The following is a 27,184-nucleotide window of genomic DNA, read 5'->3' on the forward strand; positions in this document are numbered from 1 at the left end:
GCTTCAGCGTATCTGCACGTGTGACCTCTGTTGTTGGTTGTCCCACACATTGAGCAGAGTCATATGGAGATTTTTAACTTATTCCTCTGGCCTGGCAGAGCTAGCTTGTGTAGATTTTTTTATCAGAACCAGTTGGAACATGTTTTCTTTTGTGGAAATAAAATGGAAGCTACCTTGAAACAAGCCAGGAGCTGCTAGCTTCCCTGTGCCTCAACTCCTAGCCCAGGTGCTCTGTTACCTGAACACTTGAGGCAGGTCATACCAAGGGATTGCTCTCTGCTTTGAAGGACACCTACCTCAGCTTCTCAGACCCAACACTCCTTTACCTTCTTTCTGTTGGAATATTTTATCTGTTCTGTCTGCTTCCCCTGGGTCTCCTTTTCTGCTGCCCTTCTTTCTAGCTCTTGACTTTGTACCTCAGTGCTTAACCACTGGCCCATTTCAGAGTCCAATAATTGTATTCTCCACCCTGTCCAGCATGTAATCTGCCGCTTGTCTGTGCTCTATGTGGTTTATTTCCTGATTTTGACACATCTCCACCTACTGTTAACTTTTTGCCTGTTTTTAGGACTATTCAACTCCTGTCTAATCTGACACATCTGTGGCTCCTCCCTGCCCCCCCCGACCAAAGCATTGAGTGAAAACCCCAGTTTTTCATCTGTACTCTGACCCCTAACCCCAGAGGACACGAGCGACGGCTTTGTGATTAGATTACGAAAGAAGAGTGACTTCATCTATACCATATGATCATATTGTTTATGTCTCTCAAGACTGATTCCACCTTTTCTAAAAGACATCTAAAAAGCAGCAGAAGTGCTTTTAAAAATGAGAGGCTGCCTTTTTGGTAGTAGTTCTTTCATTTATTGGAGGATCCAGATCGAGCTCTTTATAAAGTATTCTCCCACATAATGTACTGGGATAGTCCTAACAATACTAAACCTCGATCCACAGATCAGATGTGCCATTTGATAAAAATAAATAATGTAGAAGAACTCAATAAACCAGCCTGTTTAATGGAAGCATCATAAAAACCTACATGGAAAAAAAGCATGTAGCCTTCGTAGCAAGTGTAAAACAAATGTCAGAACTGAGGAGTCACAAAATTACACAGCTCAGTACCAGGGATGGTTTCAGATACACTTGGATGCCACAGGCACCCAGGACCAGGCCTTGCTTTGACCAGAGGATAGGACCTCAGGATACCTGAATCATCTGAGGCCATCTATTGCTGACAACAAACTATTACAACAGAGAGAGAGTCATTAATTAAGAACAGGATAGGTTTGGTCTTCCCCCTTAATATGAGGGATTGAGAAGCTGATGCTCATGACAAATACTGAAAATGGAGCAAATTTTATATCAGCAAAAGTTTCTGTAACCTGAGTTTTACTGAAGACTGCAGGTGATGCCAGACAGCCGCCTAATGGAAACTGCTTAGGAAGGAAGGGGTGAGGGGAGGTGAGGCTGGACATTGGTTGATTGCTTCTGTGGTTGGACGTGTGCCAGGTCCTTTATGACGCTATCTCATGTAATCTTCGTAACACCTCAGTGGAGTAGCTGATAGTTCCTCGTTTAATAAATGGGCTGGGCTCACATTACTGCACAGTGTTCACACTGGGATTTGAACCTGGATCTAACGCCAAAGCTTTGCTCCTTGGAATGAGGCAGGCAGGATTTAGAAAAGGAAGGCTGCTGATTTTGGCAGAAAGGCAGGCGATACGGAAGGCCTCAGCCTGAGTTCCCTCGTTTCGTAAAGACTGCTGCCTTTGAAAGCATGGTGCGTTAGTTCTCAGCACCAGCTGTCTATTAGGATCACCTGTGGAGATTAAAGAAAAAAGCAAAAACCAACCCATCACCCCAAAGATTCTGAATCTCACTGGGTTCTGGATGCAGGGCTGGAACTTCCGAGATGATTGTGATGTGCTGTTAGGAGTGAGAAACTGTGTGTAGAGAACGATGGAATGGATGTGAGCCCTGGAGTGGCCCTAGAGATAATATTTTCAACCCTCTTGTGAGAGGAGACTGAGGCCCAGAGAGCTCAGAGGCCACGTATGCCTTCGTTCAGTCCAGTTCTTACCCAGCATTGATTATTTGTTATTCTAGGTGATTCAGAAAATGCAAAGAAAAAATACCTTCTCTGCCTTTGAAGAGGTTTTAGCTAAATGCCACATAGTTGGTTAATGCAAAGCCACAACTGGGACCCAGGTTTCCTCACATCATCAGTGTTATTAAGCCTTTGAATATTATCATTGCCAGGCTCTCTGAGATCCCCCAAGCTGTGGAAACGGTTCCTGTTAACACTGTATTAAGCGACCTGTAAAGCCCATGGCTTCCCCATTCCAGAGGTCTCCTGCCTGCCTTTCTGCCTCATTACCAGCCTGGTATTCAACCACCCATTCTGCCTTAGGTTCACAGGCCCACAGCTTTCCCATTGACTGCTTTGTTCTCAGTTCATTTTTAAGTGTCTTACCTGGAAAAGGCCTGAAAAGCTGCACAGTGATTATTTTAGAAATGCAATGCTTGGACAAAATCTGCCCTACTGCTGGTCACCCCCGTCTCTTTGCTGTGCTTTCTAATTAGTTCACAGTCCTTTGATTCATCCCACCTTGTTTTTTGTGAGCTACGTATTTTTCAGAGTTTCCCCCAGACCCGTCAGGGCAGTGAACGCAGCAGAAGGGAGGGAGTGCTTCCCTCCAGTCACCAGGAAGGGAAGGAGGAGGACAATGTGTGTGCCCAGCGTTGTGCTAGGCCCTTTTTCATATTTTTTTCTTTAATGCCTCTCAATAGCCTTGGGGGAGAAAGTTTCCACATCTGCAAATTATAAATAATAACTGAGGCTTACAGAAGTTAAGTAACTTTCTCGAGTTTTCAAAGGTAAGTTTTATTGCTAGAAATCCAACCATAGAACCTTCTGACCTAAAGGTCATGCTCTTTTCCTGGTATCACCTGCCATATCATATGTAAAGCTTTTGATCTGATCCAAACCTACTTTTGGATAAGTGACTCTTAAGTTGAATTTCTGATATCTTCAGTAGGTTTAGGTTAGTAGGTTTAGTAGGTTTAGGTTAGAAATCAAGACTTTAACAATCCAGGAGAGATATAGGACTTGGGACAGGACTCTAGAGAGGATGGCATTAGGTATCACAGTCTGAGAATTGCAGTGAGGGCAGGCACCAAATCCCTAGACCAGCCCATTGGAACCAGAGCCAATGCAGGTACTGTCCAGGCCAGTGTCAGAATTTGGAGCACTCAGGGTGACCAAAGCATAAATGCTAAGCTGATGTCCTTGGGGATTCAGAAGTGGTGTAGAGGGTTGGATCTCCAGCTTGGAAGTATTTCCCATTACCCATTACGCCAATTAGAGATCACTCATCTCTCCTTTTAATAGAATAGTCTTTTCTTTTAATCTTAAATTATAGCTTGAATTTTTATGTGCCGCCTTTGTTAGGTAACACTTATCTGGGCCTCATTTTTCGAATCTACAAAATGATAATTCAGGTTTATTGTAATGAGGAAATAAGAACATATATGTGAATGATTTTTGCACACTGTAGACTGTCCATACAAATACCAAGTATGAGACCCCAGCTTGCCTAAAAACTAACAGATTGGTAAGTGGCAGTTTTGATGTTGAGTGAAGGGAGCAGTGATTTTTGGAGCATGGATAACTCCAGGAGAAGCGGCTTGTGGAGTGGAGTGGAAGGCTTTAGAGATCTTGGGTATAGTGGGATGTAAATGAGATGTCTTACTGTCTAGAGTTGGAGATCGAGGGACGCCATAGACTAAACCTGATTCCATGCTGACCTGGCGTCTTCCTGAGAGTAGCGGTTGCCCCTGTGCTTGTGGACACCACCGTGTGCAATCTGTAGCTTGGTGCTGAGCTGTGGAGAGCCTGACATGACACTAAATGTGATGGAGCATCTTAGTGAAATTGAATCACATGATACAACATTTATATGTGAGTCCTGTAATGGAACCAGTGCAACTGGGAATTGGCATCTATCTATGTGACAGGTTGGAAAACCAGGGCACCAAGAGAGAAAGTTACTTGTACAGGTCTGGATAGTCAAAACTGAAGCTAAAGCGGCCTCTGACTCTTACTTCTCCCACACTTCTCATGCTCTTCCTTTTCTTTTTTCAAAACATGGTATTACTGTGTTCTCAAGAGCGAATTATAATTAAAGTAACCACAGTGTAAAGCTCATCAGTGCGAGGTCTCTGAGGGTAGAGAAGCTGGTTAGGGAAGCAGTATTATGTAATGACCTAATTATGAGGCCTGCCATCTGCTTAGGAGTCACGCCTGCCTGGTTAGGATTCCCTGATTGTGTTTTTTCAAGGAGGAGGCTAGATTGTTAAGTCAGCATTGTGTGTGGTAGGTAAACAACACTAGAAACACTAGTGCCTTTCTTGAAGCACTTGGGTACGTTGTGAGGGGAGGGAGATGAATCACCTTCGGAGGGTTCCTAGGCAGGTGATAGCCATTAGCCTAGAGAGCAGTGGTAGAAGGTTAATTACTCTGTAGAAGAGGCTCCATGTATTAGGGGAGGGGTGGTCAGGTGAAGTTGGCTGTCACATGATGGCCAGAGACCCCAAGTCTACCTAGAGAACCAACCAAAACTTTTTTTCTCCATTGAGAAGAAAGACTGAAAATTCCACTTTGTTCTTTTAGTGAGTGGTTTGTACTATGGGTGAAGACATTAAATCCAGGATCTTGAAATAGTGGGACTAAGTTAATGTAGAATTGAAACACAGACCTCCGTGCTCAGGGCACCTGATGAGTTGCCTCTGAAGCAACTCAGGGCCAAGAAGCAGAGGAAAGAATCGCATGGATATCAGGAGTGGCAAGTGAAGGGAATGTGTCTTTCGACCTGCTACTGGGTGTTTTCCAGCACTCAGGCTGGAAAGGAGTCTTTAGGTTATGAGCCATGAGGCTGAGACCCAGGAGGAAACTGACCCCCTCTTTGTACACTAGATATACAGGGAGTGACTTTCAAGGAAAATATCAAACTTTCTAAATACTCTTTAGGAGAGTCTTTAACAGAGAATCTCTTTGCCTTCAGGTTTTGAAAATGTACCTGTATCAGGAAAATCAGCAAGTGATTGGAATAATAAAGAGGAAACATCCCAAAGGAAGTAATGTTTTGCCAATTCCTACCCTTACTCCCACCTGTCAGAGAGCTGCTTTTAATTTATTTTCTTCTGCTGCCCATCCCTCATCCTCCAGTATGAAAGAATGTTGTCTTTTAAAGACTCGATCCTTCAGATTCCTGCGTAGACTTTAGGATATTGTTTGGTGTGCTTCATATCCCTAAAGAATCACCAAAATATGGCAAATACTCAGCTCCAAAGGTGAGAGATTTTTCTGTCCCTTTAATCCAGTGCCACACTTTTATTTTACAAATAAAGAAATGAGGCCCAGAGAAGTGTAGTGACTTGCTCAAGATCATAGCTTGTCATTTGCGGAACTTGGACCAGAACTAGATCTCTTGACTCCTGGCCTGTTGTTCTTTCTGTTGCCCCTTGCTATCTCTCACATGGAGATTTATTTGAAATGTTCCCAGGAATTCTGTGCAGTGGCAGTCACACGTGATTACGGTGGGTGTGTAACCGTACAGTCCATGGACATAACCCTTTGGGCGTTATGTGGGGCTCTCACTGGTGTCTTAACTTCCAGCAGAGTCGTCAGAGCAGCAGGGAAGAATTTGAAGGTGCTAGACATCAGCATCCTTTTCCTGTGAGTTTGCAAAGACTTTGGGACAGAAAGTTTTATTTCCACTCTGAGCCTGCCTCTTCTCTTCCCTGTGACCACTACTTCTTATTTAACCCTGTTTCTGAAACAATCTTGAGATAGCCTTTCTCTTTTTCCAGACTTTCTTAGTATTCACACTTGAGCAGACATCTGGCAGGGAGGTTTTTGTAGGATCTTGAATAACCATTTAAAATATGGATTATGGTGTATTTTCTTTTCCCTGGTGGCAGATCTTTTCAGGAGGATAGGAGTTTGCAAAGTCCTTAGCTTCCTTCCCTAGGCAAAGATAGCCAGCGTGGTCCAATTTCCTTACCACCTCTCCCACCCCTCAACCACTGGTATGGTTTATTTAATTTAGTCACAGAAATTTTTAATATAAAGAGATACTCTGATTCTGTTCTAAGGCTTCTCGGTATACTGCAGTTTTTACTTTTTACTTCAAAAAGATCTGAAATGCCCCTGACCCAGGGGCAGTGGTTCCCCAAACTGGCAAAGGATCTCTATTGTCTGGGAGGGTTTTTTAAACAATAGATCCCAGGGCCCCACCCAGGCCTACTGAATGAGTCTCTTTATCGGCATTTAGCTATTTACCAAGTACTTTATCAGTGATGTAATATGTACTTTGTATATTGGCTACTTAATAAGTGGCTTATGAATTTATCTGGAGCCTTTTGAGAGGACAAAGGTTTTTTTAAAAAAAAAAACACTTGGTGCCCTACATTCAATGTGGCGTTGTAGAGTGAATCTGTTTTTTTCCTGCGATAATTTAAGAATGAATAGTGAAAAGCATTCTCTAAATACATTCAGAAATGGCCCATTTGAAATGGACTGGCCCACCTGCAGAGTGCCAAATGGGATCTACTAAATTGCAGACAAATGTTTTAATTCAGGGCGTTAAAAAAGGAAGTAATTTAAAAATTACATTTATGGTAAATGGGTTGAAAATTGACATAAAAACACTTTCTTTGAGTTAAAAGTAGGTTCTTTTTATTAATTTGTTTTTAAACTCAGCATCTTTTAAAGACTTGATTATTAAAAAAAACAATCCTGAAATATACGTTTGGCAGTCCTTGGACAGGTGGTGACCATCATTTTGCATATAGACTGAATATAGAAACAACACATACTTTGCCTGAAAACTGTAGTGTGCTCCTATTTACTGCCCTCATAGAGTTCTTCTAATCTAGTCTTCTAGTTTTACAGATGGAGAAGCTGAGACCCAGTGAGGAGAAGTGAGTTGATCCAAATGTATTAATCAAGACTTTCTAAAGGCACTTAATAGTTACCTAAACTATTTGAAATACAAAAGGGAAAATGTTAAAAAGATATGGTAGGGGGTCTCTCATGGAACCTGGGTTCCGGAGTGCTAGTGACCCTTGGGAAATGTCTGAGATTAGGAACAAGAAGCCTCTTGGGAGTCTCTGTCTCTCTTGTATCTCTGCTTCTTTGTGCTCCTGCTTTGGTCTTCTCTTTCTTTCTGCAGGTAGACTTTCTCTGTTCATTCATTCATGTGTCTCACCATAGACTTATACCAAATTCCACTTTTCCAAGAGAGAGAATCTGATTGGCCCAAGCTTGAGTCAGATGTCCTTACTGGTATCATCAACTCTGGCAAGGATGGGGGTGGGGATATTATTTGATCAAACGTGACTGGTAGGGGAAGGGAAAGGGCCAGAGGAAGAATCATGGAGTTGGGCAGACATCTCAAAGCTTTCTGTTCTAGGAGTGCATGAAGGCATTGTAGTATTCCAGGAGAAAAAGGAGGAGGATCTGAAATAAGGCAATGGCAGTGAATATGGGAAGAAATAAGCAGATTTGAGAGAGAGAGAAAATTCAATAAGCTCTGGTAATTACTTGGATGTTGAGAGGGAGTTGTTGAAGATAGGAAATGGGGTAGGGTAGATGGTGGTCACATCCACAGTAATAGGAAAGACAGGAAAGGATATTGGGGAGGTATGGGGGGGCACACATGGGGCTTAATTTCAGTTTTAAACGTGTTGAATTTGGCGTGCCTGTGAAAATTACAAGTGGGAATGTCTGTCAGGTTAATTGAGAAAGTCAAATATATGGGTCTGGACCTCTGAGGAGAGTTGTCAATATTATGAATGTAATTAAAGGATGCTTAAATGCTTAATGGGTGAACTCGCCCAGAGAACATTTATAGAGCCAATAGAGACGACTCAGGACTGAACCGTGAAGAAACACTCGCATTTAAAGAACAGGAAAAGGATGAGGAACTCTAAAGAAGATCAAGAAGTGGACGGAGGGAGAAAAACTGAGCATGTAATGTCCTTTCCTTTGGAAGCCAAAAGGGAAGAGGTCTTTTTTTTGAGGAAGATTAGTCCTGAGCTAACGTCTACTGCCAATCCTCCTATTTTTGCCTAGCAAGACCGGCCCTGAGCTAACATCTGTGCCCATCTTCCTCTACTTTTTTTTCAATATTTGGGACGCCTGCCACAGCATGGTTTGACAAGCGGTGCGTAGGTCGGCACCCAGGATCCGAACCAGTGAACCCCGGGGCGCCCAAGTGGAACATGCGAACTTAACTGCCTTCTTGATTCGAGAGTGTCACCATGAAAAGTGCTGCATGGCTGTCATGTGAGACAGCATCTGAAAAGTAGTGTACTGGGTTGAGCCACAGAGAGGGTCTTGGAGAGGGCAGACACCAGATTATAAGAGGTTTCTGAATGACTGGGAGGTAGAGTGTGGAGAGAGAGAAGAGTATAAGCAATTAAAAATGTCTGGTTGTGAAAGAGGGGAAAGGGATGGTTAGCTGATTGGATCAAGAAAGGGATGAAGAGATTTATTTTTTTCCTCTTTTTTCTTTTTACAACCAGAGAGACTTGGAGCATGTTTAAATACTGGTGGGAGAGAGTCAGTAGAGAGGAGCAATTGAAATACAAGACAGGAGGGATAATTTCTAGAGTGAAGTCCTTAGCGGGGAGTATGGGCTCCAGAGACAGGAGGAGCGATGGAGGCAAGGAGGGGGCTGACATAGGGAACTTAGAAGAGGGAGGGGTGTGAAAGTTGAGGGACACTGGGTGCATTCAGGACCTTTCAGGACTTGAGAAGTGTTGGTAGGCTGGGGTGGTGGAAAGGGAGGAGTTGAGGCCCCTTTCAGTGTGGGTGGAGATTTTTTAAACCATGCTTTTGACCCTGAGAATGATTTTAGAAGCAAAGGTGGGTATCTGTGATGTATAGGTCAGTGGGAGTTGCGGGGAAGGTGGTGCTCCCAGGAACAGGATCTCATTGCGTTTGAACTCTTGTCTGAGCCAGGTTGTCAGTGTGCTCAGCAGTGGACTCTCAGGTTTCCTTAGGATTGAATCACTAATTGCAATGAAGCAGCGTCAGCATCTCTATATTCAGCATTCAGAGAAAAGCCTAATGGCATTTTTCTGTTCAAAATTTCACTGAAAACAGCTCCTACTCCCCCATCTACTAGCATAGTCCTGTTGGGATGTGTCTATGGTCTGATTTTGTCTAATGCTAACCATTTTTCACTTCTTCCAAAACCCTTTCTTACTGCTTGAAGGCTGAGAGGTAAGGCTGTGTTCCCTTTTACAGCCCTGGGAGTGGGAGGGCAGTGCAATGAGTTCCATTCCTTCCTCCTCCCCAATACAAGCCTTCTCCATCTGAGACCATATTGCCTGGGAGCCTGAATTCCCCAAGGTGCCTTAGTGAAGATGAAGGTGAAAGAGATACTCAAAGATTGTGAAAAGAATCCCAATTTAAGGATAAGAATACCATCTCTACCATCCTCACTGCCTCCCCTACCTAAAATGCCAGCCCCCATTGAAATGTGCTGCCCCGTGGTCTGGGTCACTTATGCCTCCTGTAGAAATAAATGTGGTAGGGATAAGGAAAGGTGTCTTGCCAATACCTGGCCTCCATTCTGGCACAGTGTAGATTGTACTCTGCTTCCTGCTGTTAGGGTGAATACAAAGGGCAAGAGAAGGGGGGTTAGGGCCAGGAAAGAAGGATTGTAACTCAAGCTTTGTAGCTGAAATCCCTCCCACAGTCTGTTTCTGCAGGCAGGGAAATAATCTCTTCCACCGTGCTGGAAGGTAGAAGATGTGCTGAAAACCAACGCACCCCTAGTTACTTGGCACTCTCCCATATTGTCACTCAGCTCTCCTTGGGCCAAGGGCTGGGGGTTTTACCTAGAACAGAACCCGATAGGAGGAGGATTAGGGCACCATTTCTCCCTCATAGTGGGGGAGTAAATTCTACAGAGCAGCCTGATTCGCCGGACAGCACAGTGGTCGGAGGTCAGATCATGGAAAGTTCAGTGAATTCATTGCTTTGCTGTGTCTCACTTTCCTTACTGGTGAAATGGGACTTGAGTCTCTGAATGGATGAGGGGTAATTTGGTGAGAAAATCACAGTAGGGATATGCTGGAGGAGGCTTTGGAAGCAAGTTTTGTAGGTGGGCTTTAGGAAATGAGCCTCTTAGGCATAGATCCAGGGCACTGGGCGTGTGCCCACGTTATGGGGTTCTGCTGCTTACTGAGTGAACCTGTGGTTCCCCATCAGATAGACGGGTATAATAATACTTGCCTCACAGGATTGTCATGAGGATGCAATTAGATGATGCATGTGAAAGTGCTTGGCGCAGAGCTGAATCTCAATAGTGCTATTTTTGGATGTGTCCTAAACAGATGTGCTGTAAAGTAGCTGGAAGATGTGATGGTCTGATGGAGAATAGGCCACGTGGCTTTAAAGCCATGGAACATTATATTTTGTGTATGTTTTTTTCTCCTTATATTCAGAGCAATTTTTCAGACTGCTGTCCAGGGTGGTGATACTTCTGCGATCATTGACTTAGCTCTTGAGAGCTAGAGGCCATTGTTTTCTAGGCATATGTGCCTGTGGACCCAAGCCTTGATTAACTTCTCATAAGCATGGTTAATTGGACTAATTATTATAAGTCACTGTCCTTCACTTGCTTTTTGAATGTTTATTTGTGCATCATGTGTTTATACTGCCATTAAGCTGAAGCATAATTGTTAACATACAAACATTTTTAAATAGTATTCTCTTAAGGACTAATGATCCTTTTATGGTTGGTGGGGATGTTAGTCATTGTATGTTGTATGTTTTCTGAATGGAAAGGATTTTTCTATTTTAATCCCTGAAAGTCACTGGAGAGAGAGATTGGAATAGAGTTGTGGTCTTAGGGAACCTAGGAGAGTGCATGGGGCTCTTTAGAACAGATTCCTCCCCTTTCAAGGCCATCATCATTCTTCTTTTGTTCCTGCTTAGTTCTGCTGTCAGACCAGACAGGCACTGGTCCATCTGAATGCTCTGACCACAATGGAGGGCTGGAAAAATTTTCCAGGAAATTAGCCAGTCAGGATTACAGTAAGCATAGAAACAAATTAATGCAAAAAATCTACGATGAACAAAATATCAGCATTTTAAATAAACACCGGATCAGTAACAGTGCTGTGTTGTTCCCAGCCATACGGGAGCCTGAGGGAAAATGAAAAATCGATACTGATCCTGTCTTTATTTAAAAATTTGAAATTTGTTCTTTGTGGATTTTTTGCATTTATTTTCATTTAACAAATACATTAAAATATTATTTATCTCCATTACTGAGTTTTTTGGCTCTCCTTAAATTTTGTGTCCCAGGCAAGTGCCTCACTCTGCTAACCCTAGTCCTAGCTCTGGTTTTACACCAAAGGCAGAGGAAGTTTTCTCCAACGGTAATTCAGTGCATTGGTTGGTGCTGGTGTGCTCCTGGTCCTTTTTAACACACCTCCCCAGGTCTGTAGGTTTTTCTTTAAAAGCAAACAACTAAAAGAGTTTCTTTTATAATTTAAAAAAGATTAATATATGGATATTTATAGAAAATTTGGAAAATAGAGAAAAGGATAAGGAAGAAAGTAATCATCTATAATCCCGTCATCCACAGGTAACTGAGTCAGAGGAATTTTTTTTTTAATTGATTTTTTTTTTTTTAAGATTTTATTTTTTCCTTTTTCTCCCCAAAGCCCCCCGGTACATAGTTGTATATTCTCCGTTGTGGGTCCTCCTAGTTGTGGTATGTGGGACGCTGCCTCAGCGTGGTCTGATGAGCAGTGCCATGTCCGCGCCCAGGATTTGAACCAACAAAACACTGGGCCGCCTGCAGCGGAGCGCGCAAACTTAACCACTAGGCCACTGGGCCAGCCCCGAGTCAGAGGAATTTTTTTGCATATTTCAGTCACAGCATTTTGTTGTATTTCCTTCTAGTCTTTTTGCTACACATATGCATTTTTACATAGCTGTGTTCTTAATAAACTCAGAGCTTTTTATCTTGTTCTTTTTATTTAAGGTATTTTGTGTGTTTTAACATACTGAAATCTAATATTTTAATGGCTATCTAATGTTCTTTTGTATGAACAAACTTTAATTTTTTAAAACCAAATCTTCTCTCATTGGATATTTAAGTAATTTCCATTTTTCATGCTTATAATTTTTTTGTCTTGAGCATTTTTGTACACATTTTGTGAATATTTCAGATTATTTCCTTAAGATAGATTCCCAGAAGTGAAATTTTTGAGTCAAAAGATCTATTGGGCTTTTTATACTTATTTCCATGTTGCTTTCCAGGCACATGCCAGCTGACATTCCTCCCAGAAGGTCTGATTGCCTGCCTCAGACTGCTTGCTGATACAACTGAGAGAATGCTCAGCCCTCGTTCCTTTCCCTCTCCTTAACATGGCACTGGATACTTGGGTAGAATCGTCCTCCTCTTACTTCCAGGTTGGATGGGATCCTTTGTTCTTCTTCAGATCTGCTTCCCCTCCTTGTTTGTCATAAGCCTCCTAGAACCCTGTGACATCTTGATTTCTCCTGGTGCCCTGTCCTGGCTCCTTGAGTGAGTGAGCCCTTTCCTAATTAAGCTTCAGATATTTTTTCCTAGGCTTCTGGCTGCTCTGCACTGACCCTGTTAGCCTCTTTCTTCAACCCTTTATTGAGGACCCCAAGACTCTGGTTATTGGGAAACCCACCTTTCTCTGTTCTGTTTGGTTGGTACTCTTTTATTACCCATCTCGTTGATGAGTTTATATTCATTTCGTATCTAGGCTAATGCTTGGATTCTGCTTCTGAGAAGCTTGGTTTCTTTACGTTTGTTTGGCGCCTGAGTCAAGTCTGATCTCAGCTGTGCCCAAGAGGGCTTAGGAGTAGGCCGTCCCTGGAGCTTTGCTGCATTACAGTAGTTCCCACTGAGAGCCAGAAACTGACTCCACAATTCCATTTCTCTTCCTGTTTCCTACCCTCTACTCCCTTTGGAGTCGCCCACTGAGTTTCTGTCCCCCTACCCCGAGGAATGTGTTGACCTCTCAGGCCTTCTGTGGAACCGTGTGGAAGGACAACACAGATGCCAGTGCCTGAGCAGATTTCTCTTCTGTGCAGCCAGCAGGTTCACATAAGCTGGGACTAGAGTGAGGCACTCCACTTCAAGGGCAGAATTTAGGGGCACCCAAAAACTCAGTAATCAACCTAAATAATATTTTTATGCAATATTTAAAAAATAAAAATGAATGCAAGAAGCCATGGTAAACAAAATATCAGAATTTAAAGTAAAGGCAGGATCAATTTAACAGTGTGTGCCCAGCCATACTGCAGCCTGAGTCAAAAGGAAAAATCAGTAATACTGACTTTGTCCGTTGTGCTTATGGCAAGTGTCTCACTCCGCTTGCCGTAGTCCTGACCTTGGTTTTACACCAAAGGCAGAGGAAGTTTTTCCCAATTGTAATTTAGTGCATTGGTCAGTGCTGGTGTGCTTCTGGTCCTTTTCGAGACTTACCTTCTTAACAGGGCTCCCTAGGTCTATGTCTGAGCTCTTTTTTCACTTGATCTGAAAAGCTCCACTCTGTCCGTTTCCTCCCATTTGAGGGCTAAATCCTCTTCTTTGTGATTGCTCTCTGATAACTCCAGGTAAAAACCATCTTCCCGGCATTCCCCGGGTAATGAATGCTCTAAGTGCTGGGGATCTTGTGTCCCCACTCCCTAACCCTGATCTGTGAGCCCAAGAAAGGTTACAGTGCCGACCACGTCCCCTGTTCAAGTTCCCTGTGACTTTTCTTTCTAAAATAAATTTTTGACCACTTTCTTCCATAGATCTTTGTAGATTAGTGCAGGTTCTATTTTAATGTAAATCTCGTCCTTAAATTAAAGATTTTCACTCTTCAAGTGTGGTTTTTAATACTCTGTTTTAACTCTCTGTTCTGGATACTTTCTGTTAAAGGAGCCCGTAATGGTTAAAATTATTAAAACTTAGACGTTATCAGAGTTCATACATTCTATAAACATAATTGGTGCAAGGTATATTAGGGTCATTAGGTGCAAGGAACAGAAATTTAATTCAAATTAGATTAAGTAAAATGGAATTTATTGGATAAACACAGGGGAACCTTCCAGAACCCAATGGTAGGAAAAGAAGCTGGATTTTGTGAGTATTGGAAAGTTATCAGTTGGCTCTTCTGTCTGTCTCTCTCCCCTAGAGCCTCAGTCTCAGATGCAGCTTCTTCCAAGCTTCTGCTCCGTTATTTCGCCTTTTTTGCAGAACACTCTTCTTATTTGTGAGCATGCATGTGACTGACAGTAGCCACCAGACTAGTCTACGTGGTTGTACAGCACCATCTGATTATAGTACCTGAGACTGTCACTCAGATTCTTGAGGGAGAATGTGCTCCAGCTGCCCACTCCTGGTCCAGTTAGCTGTGGCTTGGAGAAGGGGGTCACTTGATATAACATATCTAATTATTTCAGCAAGGGGTGAAGGGTATGGTAAGCTAGACCATTGTGCTTCCTGCAAGGAATAAAAATAAAGTAAAATTGGGGCCCATGGCACAGTGGTTAAGTTCATGCTGTCCTCTTTGGCCGCCTGGGGTTTGCAGGTTCAGATCTCATCAAGTCATGCTGTGGTGGTGTCCCATGTACAAAGTAGAGGAAGATGGGCACAGATGTTAGCTCAGGATCTTCCTCCAGCAAAAAGAACAAGATTGGCAATAGATGTTAGCTCAGGGCCAGTCTTCCTCCCAAAAAATAAATAAATAAAAAAAAAGTAAAATCTTTGCCTTCTGAGAGAATAGAGTCCTAGTGAGAAAGACTGGTATGCAGACAAATGGGATATAATCAGGGTAAGAAAGTAATGTGAGGATGGGCATTCTGTTAAGTGAGAGTTCTCACAGGAGTCCTGGTTGGAGCTACACTGGGATTTACAGCTACAAGTTAGTGCTCAGAGAGGAGACAGGCATTCCAGACAGAGAATTCAAGCAAAAAGCAGTGAGGCATCAGAGGATGCTGCCCAGACACTCAGTTCAGTGTGGGCTCTAGATTATGGTGGGCCTTGTATGCTGCATTAAGGTTGGGATTTTATCTTGTAGGTCGTTGAGAGCTAGAGGAGAATTATAAGCAAGCAACAACATTATTTTGATTTGCTATTAATTTATGAAACATCTATTAATCATCTACCATGTACCAAGCACTGTGGTAGCCCTGAGGATTCCAAGAGAAATAAGCTTTTTCCTATTTTCATTTTCTTTGGTGACTCATTTTTCAAGTGCCCCATCTAGAGGACAATGTAGAATGTTGTCCTTATGGTGTCACAGTATTCAAAGTTCTTAAAGTAGCGTTTAACGATAACATTAAAGTGTCATAAAGTATACAGAGTATATGTAGTATGCTGTATGTAAAAAAATACTTTATAAAGTATCATATAGTATATCATAAAGTGTTTTGTTACTTATGATAACATAAGTAACATTTCTACCTGAGGCAGAAAAGAGTGGCTCCCTCTTTTCCTTAGCCTATCTAGTGAAGAGATTAACGTATCACAGAGAATCACAATATCTCATGATAAGTGCAACAGTAGAGGTACTGGCCAAATGTATGGTAACAGGAAAGCCTGGGGGTGATTGTCAGGGACAGGGAAAACTTCACAGAAGAGGTGTTATTTTAAAATCTTAAACTCCTTTTATCCAGGAGAAGATTGGGATAGGATATTCCAGGGAGTGGTAATAGCATGTGGCTGGGAGGAAAGCAGCGAAAAGGTTGAAGTTCTGAAAGCTTGGTGGTAGAGGAGAGCGAACTGAGAGCTGGATCTGGGCGAGGACAGGGCAGCATTCGCATTGTAAAGGGTCTGGAACTGTCATACGTTGTTGGTGGGAGTATAAAACGATACAACCACTTTGGAAAAAGGTCTGGAAGTTTCTTGTAAAATTAAATCTCCCCAGTGGCGCTGCACTTCTACTCTGAGGTATTAGGTATTTACGAAGACAAGTAAAAACATGACACAAGAAGACTTGTACAAGAATGCATGTAGAGCTGTCTTCATAATAGCTACAGATTTGAAATAACCCAAATATCTGTAAGAGAAAGGATAAACAGGTTTATTCAAATAATGAAATACTAGTCAACAATAAAATTCACAAACCACCCCATACACTCAACAATATAAATTATTACAATGAGTAAAAGATCCTTACACAAAAAAGCACAGACCATGAGATTCCTTTTATATGAAGTTCTAAAGCTGGCAAAATTAGTAATAGATGAAAAAATCAGAACAGTGGTTGCCTCCAGGTGGGATATGAGGGTGGGGTTGTCTGGAAAGGGGCATTAGGGAACTCTCTGTGTGATGGAAAGGTTTTATATCTTGATAGAAGTTTGGATTACGTGAGTATATGCATTTATCAAAACTCATGCGATAATACACTTAAGATTTGTACATTTCACTGTAAATAAATTATATTTCTACCCCTATGCCCACCCGCTAGAAGAACCATGAACTCTGAACACTAGTTAAGGAGAGGCATGCTGAAGTGTTTAGGGTGAAGTGCACTGAGGTGTGCACCTTACTTGGAAATGCATAAAAAATGAGATGAGTTGGGGCTGGCCCCGTGGCCGAGTGGTTAAGTTCACGCGCTCCACTGCAGGCGGCCCAGTGTTTCATTGGTTCGAATCCTGGGCGCGGACATGGCACTGCTCATCAGGCCACGCTGAGGCAGCGTCCCACATACCACAACTAGAAAGACCCACAACAAAGAATATACAACTATGTACTGGGGGGCTTTGGGGAGAAAAAGGAAAAAAAATAAAAAATAAAATCTGTAAAAAAAAAAAAATGAGATGAGTTGATATTTGCGTAATGGATGATAAATATGTGATAAAACAAATATAGCAAAATGTTAACAACTGTAGACCCTAGGTGGTAAGTTTATGGATGTTTGCAGTGTGATCTTTTCAGCTTTACTATGTGTTTAAAATTTTTCATAATAAAATGGGATAAAATATAAAGATTCTTATGTTCTGTGTTAAGAAATTTGGACTTCATTCTGCGTTTGGAGAACTAATGAATACTTTTAAGAGGAGTTATTAGCTATGTGTTTTAGAAGAGAAAGAGATCTGAGGCACAGAAAGCTTAGGACTCTATTTTTGTTCTTCTGGTAAGAAAAGAGGAGAGTGTGAAGGAGCATCAAGATGGAGTAGAAGGGATGAAGTCTGGAGAGGTTTAGGGGATAGAATTGTTAACTCTGAAAAGTCAGCTTGGGTGATGGCAGGAGTTGGGGTGGGGAGGAGACTGTGAACTGGTGCTAGTGGATGATGGTGAAGGGTAGTGCGGTCAGACATCCTGAACCTCAGCGGAAAGGCTTTAGCATAAAGTTAAATTGGAATGCTCTGGAATTAACAGTTGGGAGCTGAGAAAATGTCATCCTGCTTTCCAGGATGAGAGTTCATCTCCTCTCAGAACTGGGAGGGTTGAGGCAGATTAGGATGACCTGCAAAAAGCAGTTGTGTCTGGAGATCAGCTCTAGGGAAACGTAAAGAGTTGAAAACTTTTATATTAGGTACCATTGATGTCAGTGTGTATCCCAGTAGAACAGAAGACATGGCTTAACCTGGCTGCTGAGCTCAAATAACCACTCTAGAAAATGCTCTTTCTGGAACAGTTCTAGTTAACCTGATCTTACTACTGAAGCAGTAAATGCTTACTGTAGAAAACGAAGTAAGCTTTGAAGCATGAAGTTAAAGTGGAATGCTTTGGAATTAACAGTTGGGAGCTGAGAGAATGTCAGCCAAACTTCGGCTTTGCTGAAACCCCGCTTGTGCTCTGGAGAATGTGGACCAGTCGCCCACCTCAAGTCTTGGTGGAAATGATTAGAGCCAGAGTTTGGGTGTCTGCGCTGTGGGGCTGACAAATCTAGGCACGGATGCCGCTCTATCTGGCTGACCTCAGCCACTTTATTTGTTTGCACACCACTTATGAGAAGATGGCTGGCACCAGTGGCTTGAGGGGTGAGCACAATTCATGCCCGAGAGGGCTGCCACTCCTTCAGGTGAGGGACAATGCAGGATTGACTGTGGGGATGCTTGATTTCTGTTCCTTCTAAACTGAAGAAGGTTTTCATTTCCAGCTCAAGTGTTATTTTTAAGAGAAGGGATCGTGTACAGAACAAGTGTCACTCGTGACGGTAACAGGGATTTCTCTAAAGCTCTCCATAAAGCTATGCCTTGAGCATATTGCCCCAGGAAGTTGTCCAGTCAGCTGTAGTCTCACTCCACTCTCCGTCATGCCAGGCTGTGTGCTCAGGCTTTTTCTCAGGAGGGGTAGACTACTTTATCACTGAGAGGGTGTTCTCTCAAAGTATGATCCTTCTATCCCAAACTAGAGTCTAACCTTCTGAAAGGCGGGGGACTGGGTAGTGCTTTTTGTTGTTTTGTTTTGCGGGGGGTGGGGGGCCGGTATTTTTTATGGTAGCAGGCAAACACTTTGTGTAATGAACACCTGAGTACCGTTTATGTGGTGGACAATGTGCTGGGTGACAGAGGGCTTAGTGAGTCAGTCATTGTGCCTGACCTTGTGCAGTTTACAGGGTTCAGGGGAAGAAGGCATCAAACCAGGAATTACCCACCTAAATGTTTAGTTATGTGTCCTGAAGGAAAAATAGAGGGAACATGCATAACAAGGAACTTGACCTAAACAGAAGAAGGGCTGGGGGCCAGGGGCAGTCAGGGAGGGCTCACCCACGGAGGTAACAATCAGCCTGAAACCTGAAGAATGACCAGTAGGAGCTGGTGAGGCCAGGAATGAGGTGAAGAGGGCAAAGGGAGAAGCGGGCACAGAAATCCTTAGGTTGGGTGGAGTGTAAGCAACATTGAGGAGCAAAGAAGGCGATTACGGCTGGAACAGAGTGAGCAGCGAAAGGCCATGGTGTATGAATGAGGCTGGAGAAAAGAGAGATCTCATTGCATCACATAGGGCCTTGCAAGCCATGGTCAGCATTCAGAGTTTTGTTCTAAGAAAGGTGAGAAGCTACTGAGGAGTTTCAAACAGGTGAATAATATTCAATTTCTGTTTTAAAAGATCACCCTAGCGGTAGTATAGAGAACAGAAAATGGCTCAGCCTGACCTGGGGAAGCTGCTCAGTGGATTTCAGTGAACAAAGAACATGGCCCTATGTCTCATCACTTCTCTCTACATCTACCAAATAGCTAATCCTAGGGTAATAGTACAGTGAAGGTGGTCAGAGTAGCTCTGGGAAAGGCCCTCTTGCAGTCAGCCGTAGCTGTTGACAGCCCCAGGCCCAAGGTGCTTTGGTTGTGTATTTAGTAATTCACAAACCTGTGGTGTCTGTGAGCCAGCTTGATGTCTTAAACTCTAACCTCTTGTTCCAGGCAGGCAGGTGTCTTCCTTGGAAATGTCTTCTCTTTTTTTTGAAGACTCTTAGCAAGCCCATAAAGAGGACCCCCTGAAGTGGAGATGCTCCCTAATTGTTACAGACCTAGAAAGGAAGAAGCGATTGCCAGCCACCTCATGTTCAGCCTAGGCTGTGGCCTTGATTGGGTTCTGTTGATGTTTGTCTACCACTGCCAGGGTTTGCCAGCCTCTGACTTGGTGCCCACAGCTCCCGATGGGGAGAGAGGAAGTTGAATACCTCAAGTCACCCCCCATCTGGGTGTTCTTTCTCCCTGGGAAAAGGACTGCTTTGACATGTTCCCCAGAAGGAGCTGGCACATGGTGATTTTTAATTTGAGGCAAGTGAGGAGAGATTGATGTTAAAAAAAAACAGACCTCAAGTCCCCACTGAAATCAGTGTTGACAAATGCTTCAGATTGACCTTTTTTCCTGTGAAATCTTTGCTGTGCTCCTTGCCATCTGTTCCAGAGTTTTGAAAATTTTTGTTCCTTCTGAAACTTTTGGCAAAGTTGTCTTCATTGTGAATAAATTGTAGATGGGTGTCTGTTAGCCTCTTGGTCGTCACGGGAGTGACAAACACTGCAGACTGTGTACCAGGTTCTCACTGTAAGGAGGACTCTCTCCCTCCCAGTCAGCTGGAAAGGCAGAGCTTTGGTCAGCCTCCCTTGCCTTTCACTGTGTCTTTTCTCTTACCTTCCCTGGTAATGGAGGTGTTCCTGCATGGTCTGCTGCTGAAGGGAGGGGACGGCAGCATGAGAGAGTGGACCAAGGTGAGGGCCAGGACTTGGCACACCTGGATTCTAGCCCTGGTCCTGTAACCAAGCGGCAGTACTAGGGAGACTACTTAGGCTTTTCTCTGTTCCTCAGTTTCCCAGCCAGTCAGAGGGAAATAGCAATACATGCCCCGCTTAATTCACAAGGCTCTCCTAAAGATTGAAGCAGGTCTGTCTAGTACAGTCCTAGCCTAGAAAGAGGTTTTCCTTAACTTGCATAGAGTTTAAGAGACTTTTTAAAAAGTTTATTGCCTGGATTTAAAAACCAGGAGATTTCACCTAAAAATCCAGCTTCTCTTGGAAATCAAAAAACTTGGCAACTCTCAGCCCACATTCCTTCATGCCAACAATTGGCTGAGTTGAGGAGAGGCTCCCCACGAGCTGCGGCATGCGCTCTCCACTTTGCGCAGTCCCTGCCCTTCCCCGTGATCTCCCTGACAGTGAGTCTGTCTCATGGGACTCCCTCTATATGTTTTGTTATACTCGGACTGTTTTCCTCCTTTAGATGATCTGCCTGGCCCTGAAGGCATGTGGGTTTTCGCTCTTGATCTCGAAAAGATATTTCAAATTTAGAACTTTATGATAAGTCAAGTATCATATAGATACTAAGGATTTGGTGGTGGGGGTGGGGGTAGGGAGAGAGGGAACACCTGTATTCATCACATACCTCCTCTGTGTTAAGTGCTTTGCTTATCATGTAATCCTCCCCAAAGCTGTGAGGTGGATCTCAGCCATCCTTGACAGGTAAGAGGACAGGGCCTCGGGCAGGTTGTGGCTTGTCTGAGCCACAGACTCTAAGGGAATACTGCACGGTGAGTGTAAAGTGGATGTGGTGGCACAGCGCGCCTCCCCAGGAGCTGCCTGTACACATTTCTGTCTGCAGGAGGCATGTAGTAAGGGCATGACTTGCAGTAGCGTAGTCCTCTATTCTTTATAAAATACTTTTACATAGAGCTGCAGAATGTTCTTTGGGTACTTTTTTCTTCTTCTTTAAAGCAGAGTTGTCCCCCTTTTTTTTTTCTAGCATCTTTTTCAGAATTAATCTTAAACAGATAACAGGAAGCTGTGTGCAGAGCCCTACCCTTAAGTGGAGTCATTGTTTCCTTATGGGGCCACTGAAGTACCTCCAGTAATCCTAGAGCTCTGAGGAGCCCGGTTTAAAAACCACTATTTTTGTCTTAATTTCTGCAGTTGAGGAAATGGAGGCCAAAGGGGTCCAGTACCTTGTCCGGTGTTGCCTTTCTTTTACATCTCACAGATGAATTCTCAGATAAATTTAACTGGATTCTCCATCTTATTCTTTAGAAAAGACTCAGTATGCTATTTATTTTATGCTTGTTTTTCTTTCTCATGTATTTCAAAGAGAAACTGCATTAAGTAAACAGCATTCATTGGGTTAAACCTTATTTTAAAAGAGAAACGAAGAGTTTGTAGGGTAGAAAAGTGGAAGACAGGAGCAGAATATGGGTCTGGATGAGGTTTTCCTCATTTTAGAATCCTCTGACTCCTTTGGTTTGTGTCTCCTTTCATCTCAGACAGGTGGAAGCCATTCCTAAAGGTGTAGACGGGACTGATGTTAGGAAATGAAGTTTCCTTTCACTGCAGGAAATAAGCAGGCACAGATTTTAGTGCCTAGAATCCAGCCCCGATTTTAAAATATCCACCAAAACCTCTTTGGCAGCAAATCCAGAAACCCTGTCTCAGCACCATGTTGGGCTTCTTTGTCTCATAGTCCTGGGTCTAATCATTCTCATTGTCTGCCCAGCTGTTTCCCATCTCTGTGCATATCACTACTGAGATAATCAGTTTGGTGTTTTTCTCCTCTTCCTGCTCACCTTACCTCCCCCATCCCTCACTTTTCCTTGCTAAGTGGAAGTCACTGGTGTCTTGATTCGTTCAGAACAGCCCCTGGAGCCTGGTACCATTTAGCGTGATTCAGTACTTGAGACAAAACCAGGGAAGGTACTACACTTAGTTCTTCAAAAGCCCCATTGCTGTTCTTGAAAATCATGATTAAGAGGAGGTTTTGTTTAAAAAGTTTTAGTTGTGATAATGGTGTTGAGACCATGATCTTTTTTTTTTAATAAAGATTGACCATCTTTATTAAACATCTGTTGCCAGTCTTCTTTCTTTTTTCTTCTTCTTCTTCTCCCCAAAGCCCCTCGCCCCCGTCCATAGTTGTATATTCTAGATATCAGTGCCTCTGCTTGATCTTTTGTTGATGTCAGAGTTGAAAGAGATTTTCGAGATTATGTAATCTCCCTCTGTGTATTACAAATTCTCACTTGTCTTCTTCTTCTTGGAGAGAACTAGGCACTTGTGTCATCTTTGTTTGAGAGGTAGAAGTCCAAGTTATCTCAGTAATTTCTTGGTGACTCTATGATCCTAGGCTTATGAAAGCCTTTTATCAGGAAATTGGTGGGAAGCAGTTAATCCTAGGAGTTTAAATGATGAAGGATCTGTAGGGAAATGCAAATTAAAACCATGATGAAATATCACTACACACTCATTAGAATGACTAAAATAAAAAGACCGATAATACCAAGTGTTGGTGAGGATGTGGAACAACTCTCTTGTGTGGCTGCTGGGAGTGTGAAATGGTACAACCACTGTGGAGAACTATTTAGCAGTCTCTTATAAACCTGAATATACACTTACCATTGATCCAGCAATTTCATCCCTAGGTATTTACTTAAGAGAAATAAATACCTGTATCCACAACAAAAGGACTTCCATATGAACATGTTGTTTATATTAAAAGCCAAAAGCTAGAAACATTTGAATAAATGTCTTTCAACAGATGATTGGGTAAACTAATTGTGGAATATCTATACAATGGAATACTAGTTTGCAATTTTCAAAAAACCAAACTAATGATACATATAACAATGAGGATGAATCTCAGAAATATTATGCTGGAGGAAAGAAGCTAGACACAAGAGTACATACTGTATGATTCTATTTGTTCTAGAGCAAGCAGTACTCATCTCTAGGGTAGAAAGCAAGTCAGTAGTTATATGAGGTGGTGTGGGAGGGAGGGGAGATGCCTACAGAGAGGGAGGAGGAACTGTTTGAAGTGATGGATTGATTGTGGTGATGGTTACAAGAGTGTATATAGTCATGTGTCACTTAATGATGGGGATGTGTTCTGAGAAATGCATCATTAGGCAATTTCATTTTTATGCAAACATCGTAAGGTGTATTTACAGAAACCTAGATGGTATAGCCTACTATATACCTAAGCTCTATGGTAATAATCTTAATGGACCACCGTCATACATGTGACTCGTTGTTAACCGAAACATCGTTATACAGTGCATGACAGTACAGTTGTGAAAATGCATTAAACTTTACACTTAGAAGAGTGCATTGTATTATATATAACGTTGATTTAAAAAGAAAGAGTTAAAAAGATGAGGGATCTAGTCTGAGCTCTAGCACTAACTATGTCTGTGTGTTCTTGTGAAAGGAGCTTAATCTTTCTACATCTTTTGCCTGTTGAGCAAATGGGGACAATAGGTAGCTCATCTACCTCATTTGATTATTGTGAAAATGTAAATGAAATAGTTTATTTTGAAATGTCTTTAAGAAAGTATAAAGTCATACACAAATGCTTGGGAATGGGGGTGGGGGAATGTTCCATAACCTGCTCTTCAGGGAAGAAACGCGAGAACTGTGATAACCCATGTGTGAGCTAATATATATATTTTTGGATTTTATTTGCATGTCATCTTTTAACTTGTGTAACTCCGGCTGTGTCACTTCACCTCCCTGCCCGTCAGTAAAATGATGTGGTTAGACTAGATCTGAGGTAGAAAACTGTAGGCTCAGAGACTCTCTAAAGCCTTTCAGATGTGTTTTCTTTAGCCTCTACAGTGTTGGCCTGTCTAACGTTAATTTAAAATGTGACTTGTTGCCAGTGTTTAAATCTGGAAATTTCACATAAAGTTTCAGGTTTCCAGCTTATTTTTGGAAATTAGCAGATCTGATAAAATTGGGTCCATAATCCTACGTGGCAGCAATTACCTGGAGTTGTGTAGTAGCTGTTCCTTTCCATGGCCATATGCTTGAGTTTCCCACAGTCTCCACCACTCTCTGTAGCATTTTCTATTCTCTGTGGTAACATTAGAGGAAAGTTAATTCGTTTTTGAGTGCCTGTGATGTGTAGGCACTATTCTAGGGCATGGGGATACAGAGGGGAACCAAACAGACAAAATCTCTAAACTCATAGTGAGTGGTAAGTACCCATCCACATCATCAAAAATTATGAGAAAATTAGACCAAGAGTGTGATCTATTTTAGGGGAAGTGGGAGAAAGTATGTTTCTTTATGGAAGTAAAAAAAAAATTCCTACATATTTAATAGGCAGAAGTGTGTATGTGTCACAATTGTCCTGCCTGTTTCAGTTGCTTATCTCAAATAATGATTGGATCATTTTTCTCTTTGTGCTTCAATAAATTCATGGATTTTCCCCAAAAATGCATTCCAATAAAATAATGGAGATTATCTTAGCATTTCAAAAAATGCTAGTAGGCAGAGAGACTAGCACAGGCTCGACTGAATGTTAGCTTTTCTTACCTCTGTCCGAACATCCTTAACTCAGCTTTAGATTTGTCCATTTAATCAAGGTCTTGGGATGCCGCTTGATCTGAAGTAAGTATCTCTATAGACAGTCTCATAGCTGCCGCCTTCTGCAATAGCCTGAATGCTGTTTAGCTTGTGGCTGAGAATCTTATTACTCTTATCCATGTGGTAGACCTGTGCTGGAGAAGTGCCTTGTGGTGCTGTCTTCTGTCTATCATCTAAGCTGGTAATTTATATCTCCATTTGGTCAACTACACAATGATAGTGGCCAACATCTTTAAATTGACAAATCCTATCAGGCTTCAGTTTTGATCCTCATGGTTAAGGAGCCCTGATTTAAATGCTTCTCACCTGCAGATAAGCCCTTGTATGGGCATAGATGCTTAATAACATGGTTCCATCTACGTTAAGTGTAGTGGTTCGTTGCTTTGCCTTTAGATTTATGATGGTCATGGGCTTTGAGAATCTGGGCCAGCGCCTCTCAATGAGTTATACTTGCCTGGATCACGTGGTAGGCATCTGACCCATTTCTTCAGTCTTGGCTGGAAAATCATCTTGCCACCTGGCAAAGAAAACTACACTGCTCCCATCTGGTGGCAGTTATCTCAAATCGCTGCATCATCGCCCTACTTCTGAAAGGGTGGCCTTGTCCTTTAGTGGTGCCATGTATCACAAAGCTGTAGGAAATAGCCATTCCCAATTTTTGTTCTCCCAGCTTTTATTCTGCGGCACTGTTAGCACTGTCAGGGATGTTGCATAGTTTTCTCTAAGTGAAGTGGAAAGAACATTTTTTGGACAATTAGGAAAGTGACATTGTTCCAGGTTCTACTCATAACTGGCCATGGGATTCCTAAGCCTCACTCAGTTCCTCCACCCATAAAGCAGAATGCTTGGATTTAGCGCTCCCTAGGAGCACTACCAGTGCAAAGTCCGTAGTTCTCTGATTTTTTTTTAATCAAAATATTTATAAAATAAATATTCGGGCTGTTCACAAAACAATTATACATAGAAATTTTATAATTTATACTATAATTTACCCCAATTCTAATTGGTTGTAAGACACATCATGAATTTAATAGCTTTTTTTTGGGGAAAAAGGAAGACAAGTAGTACTTCATTAAATGGACATATTGTAAGAAAAATTCTGATATCCTAAAAATTAAAAATCTAAAAAATATGCACCTTAAAATTGAGATTGTTTTTGGTCTGTGTAAGACCTCTACTAGTCAATGCATGCTAGGGTTAAAAAAATTTTTTTGTTGTTAAATACACAGCATTTTATAATTAAAATTGACAATTGAGCTGTGTAAGTGGACTTTAAAGTTTTACAAGAAAATGGAAAGTGTTATTGATATACAAAAATTAGAGCAATTAGGGGCTGGCCCGGTGGCGTGGCAGTTGGGTTTGTGTGACTCCTCTTTGGTAGCCTGGGGTTCACCGGTTCAGATCCTGGGCATGGACCTAGCACTGCTTGTCAAGCCATGCTGTGGCAGCATCCCACATATAAAGTAGAGGAAGATGGGCACGGATGTTAGCTCAGGGCCAGTCTTCCTCAGCAAAAAGAGGGATTGGTGGCGGATGTTAGGTCAGGGCTAATCTTCCTCAAGAAAAAAAAAATTAGAGGGGCCAACCCTGTGTGTTCCTGTGCTCTGCTTTGGCTGCCCAGGGTTTCGCTGGTTTGAATCCTGGGCGTGGCTGTGGCACCACTCATCAAGCCATGCTGAGGCAGCTTCTCACATGCCACAACTAGAAGGACCCACAACTAAAAATACACAACTTTGTACCGGGGGTGCTTTGGGGAGAAAAAGGAAAAGTAAAATCTTTAAAAAAAAAAATTAGAGCGATGACAGTTGAAATTAAATATTGTGTGGTAAATTTTAGTGTTTATGTGAGTACTAGAGAAGAACATAGTTATAGGAAATATACAAACGGGTCATCTCTAGTAAATCATTATCAAAATGCACATTTGGAACGTTTGAACCCATTAAAAAATTTTTTTTGACACAAAATTATGTATGTATTTTATGAAAACATGCAGCAGTGCTTTGTGATTAAAGCTCTCTTTGGTTGCAAGGAACAGAAACTTATTCAGGCTGACTTGAAAAAGAATAATTATTGTAAAGATACAACAGAAAATGCCATGAACATCGATGGACAGGTACTGAAGTGCCGCTGGTCCTCAGAGGGGTTAGAGTGACACGGTCAGGACCCAAGTCTTCTCTGTCTTAGGCCTGAGGTCTCTGTAACCATTGCTGTGCTCTGGCAGCTCTGACTTTGCATATGGCTGCCAGCCCCAATACTACAGCATAACCTCAAGCTGAGTTCCTGTACTGATGACTTACCTCTGTATTCACCTCCATCCAATTAGTGGTCACCTCTGTGCAA

The 27,184-nt window shown here is 42.3% G+C and overlaps 1 protein-coding gene across 20 annotated transcripts in view; it reads left to right on the forward strand.

The window, feature by feature from the left end:
- AAK1 (AP2 associated kinase 1) overlaps positions 1-27,184 on the forward strand; it is a 165,560-nt gene that overhangs the window by 44,352 nt on the left and 94,024 nt on the right. The window lies entirely within an intron of this gene.

Source organism: Equus przewalskii, chromosome 14, assembly GCF_037783145.1.
Source record: "Equus przewalskii isolate Varuska chromosome 14, EquPr2, whole genome shotgun sequence".
NCBI lineage: Eukaryota > Metazoa > Chordata > Mammalia > Perissodactyla > Equidae > Equus > Equus przewalskii.